Source organism: Marmota marmota, unplaced genomic scaffold (assembly GCF_001458135.2).
Source record: "Marmota marmota marmota unplaced genomic scaffold, marMar, whole genome shotgun sequence".
NCBI lineage: Eukaryota > Metazoa > Chordata > Mammalia > Rodentia > Sciuridae > Marmota > Marmota marmota.
The window spans coordinates 1,421,058-1,423,939 of NW_025999929.1; the positions used below are offsets into that span (position 1 = coordinate 1,421,058).

Genomic DNA, 2,882 nt, shown 5'->3' on the forward strand with positions numbered 1-2,882 from the left:
AAACATTGATGTGGCTGTGTCACTATAGTATCCTGATTTTAAATCCTTTGGTATGAACCAAGGAGTGGGATAAATGAATCGAATTGATTTCATTCCAAGTCTTTTTCTTTTTCTTTTTTCTTTTCTTTTCTTTCTTTCTTCCTTCCTTCCTTCCTTCCTTTCTTTCTTTCTTTCTTTCTTTCTTTTTCTTTCTTTTTTTTTTTTTTTGGTGGTGCTGGGGATTGAACCCAGGGCCTTTGCATGTGAGGCAAGCACTCTACCAACTGAGCTATATCCCAGTCCACCATTCCAAGTTTTCTGAGGAATTCCATACTGCTTTCCAGAGTTGCACTAATTTGCAGTTCCACCAACACTGTATGAGTGTACCTTTTTTCCACATCCTCACCATCATTTATTGTTACTTGTATTCTTAATAATTGCCATTCTGACTGAAGTGAGATAAAAATCTTAATGTAGTTTTAATTTTGCATTTCTCTAATTGCTAGAGATGTTGAATTTTTTTGTATATCTGTTGACCATTCATATTTCCTATTCTGTGAAATGCCTGTTCAATTACTTTGCCCATTTATTGATTGGGTTATTATTATTATTTTGGTATTAAGTTTTTTTAATTCTTTATATATCCTGGAGATTGATGCTCTACCTGAGGTGCAGGTGGTAAATATTTTCTCCCATTCTGTAGGCTCTCTCTTCATGTTCTTGATTGTTTCCTTTGCTGTAAAGAAGCTTATTAGTTTGATAACACCCCAATTATTGATTCTTGATTTTACTTCTTGAGCTTTAGGAGATTTGTTTAGGAAGTCAGTTCCTAGTGTACTATAACTTTGCTTAGCTGTACTTACTAGCTGTGCGGCCTCAACCAAGTCATGCGCCTCTCTGTCTCACTTTTTTTTTTTTTTTGTCAATAAAATAGGTAAAAACAACTCAGTACCTACCACATAAACTTGCTGTGAAGATTCAATGAGATCATTAGGGTAATTATTCATCATAATCTAAGCTCAAAATACACTCTCAATATTAGTTATTCTTGCTATCACAAGGTTATTTGAGTCAATTGTTTGGTAGTTGCCTGAATTTGTCTTCCCAAGGAAAACATTACAAATGGTTGTTGGGTTCACAATTCTACCCAAACACCAATGAAACAGCAGTGCCCCCAGTTCAACCAGCTCACTACCGAGCAGTGGTCCACTCAGGTTAATATTCTATCCAACTCCATGTCCCATCTGCATAGATGCATAGGAATAGTCCTATCATATCTTCTTTAAATATTCTCTAGTTTATTTTTCTGGAGGCTCCAGGGTATCTCAAATGTAGTCATTAGCACCCCTCTCAAACCTGTCAATCAAGTCAGCATTTTGAAAATTCCTCATTGCAAATCCACTTGGCCATGAGAAGTCATTTTGTCATTGTACTGCTGTGGGTACCCTCATGAAAAACTGTCTGGTCAAGGATGATCTCTCTCTCTCTCTGTGCCCCCCATTACCAGTATTCCCCCATATAAGGTTCAAATGGCACTGAGGTTCCTTACTGCCTTGGGACCACCGACCACCATTAAAGAGCTCCAAGTTGAAGGGACTGGTCTCTTACCCTTCCACTTTATACCATGGGAGGGACACACCTTTTGGAAGCAGAGACCAATTCTCATCAGACACCAAGCACTTTTGGCTTAATTTTGGACTTTCAGCCTCCAGAACTATAAGAAATACATTTCTGTTTTTCATAAATTACCCAGTCTTAGCTATTCTGTTATAGCAGCATAAATGAACTAAGACATTATAAAAAGACTAAACATAAACAAGCAGAAGTGGTTATATTAATACCAAACAACATAGGTATCAGAATAAGAGGTATTACCAGAAAAGAGGCACATTTCTAACCATGGGATTATTCAACAAGAAGACAAAAAGTCCTAACAGACATCTGATAACAGATTCCCAACATATTTGAAGCAAGAATAATAGACGTAAATGGAGAAATGTCAGACATTTTAACTTTCCTCTCAGTAATTTGTAGAAAAAGACAAAAATATGAATAGAGATAAAGAAAATTTGAATAAAATTTGAATAATGCTATCAACCATCTTAACTTAATTGACCTGTAAAGACATTACATCCAACAACTACATAATACATTATTTTCAATTGCAAATGGAATATTCACCAAAATAGACCATATGCTATATAACAAGCTGCAATGCATTTTTTTGTATTTTACATAATATATATTTAAGACGAACAGTATGATTTTTAACATCCTTATACATAGTGAATGATTATTACAGCTAAGCAAATGGACATGCCCATCAGCACACAGAATTACCTTCCCCATTTTTGTGTGGTAAAGTATCTAGAATCTTCTCTCAGCAAATTGCCAGTACCTAATATGCTATCATTAGCTGTATTCTGTATGACAGGTTTTAGATAGAAAACAATTGTGAACAGGAGACTTACTATGTAAAAACTTGGGGTAAACAGGGTGCAGTGGTGAACACCTGTAATCGTAGCAACTTGGGAGGTTGAGGAAGCAGGATCATGAGTTCAAAGCCAGCCTCAGCAACTTAGAGAGGCAATTTGCAACTCAGCAAGACCCTGACTCTAAATAAAATATTAAAAAGGGCTCAATCCCTCGTACCAAAACAAAGTAAAACAAAACAAAAAAACCATGGGGCATGATAATTTTCCTATGAAAAATCCCTTGGTTTGGGGGGCTTCAACATCATTATCTTCTGACATTCCCCACAGATATTTTCACTCTCATACCTGTTTTTCTGTGACCAATAAATCTTTATTTACAAAGTATATATGTATAGTTTACATAATATACCTAAAATGTATATATATATATATATATATATATATATATATATATATATATATATCACA

At 35.1% G+C, this 2,882-nt stretch overlaps 1 non-coding gene across 1 annotated transcript; it reads right to left on the reverse strand.

The window, feature by feature from the left end:
- Window positions 1–206: 206 nt before the first annotated feature.
- On the reverse strand, window positions 207–285 carry Trnav-cac. Its single transcript has one exon. It is a non-coding gene; the product is annotated as a tRNA-Val (tRNA).
- Window positions 286–2,882: the final 2,597 nt, after the last annotated feature.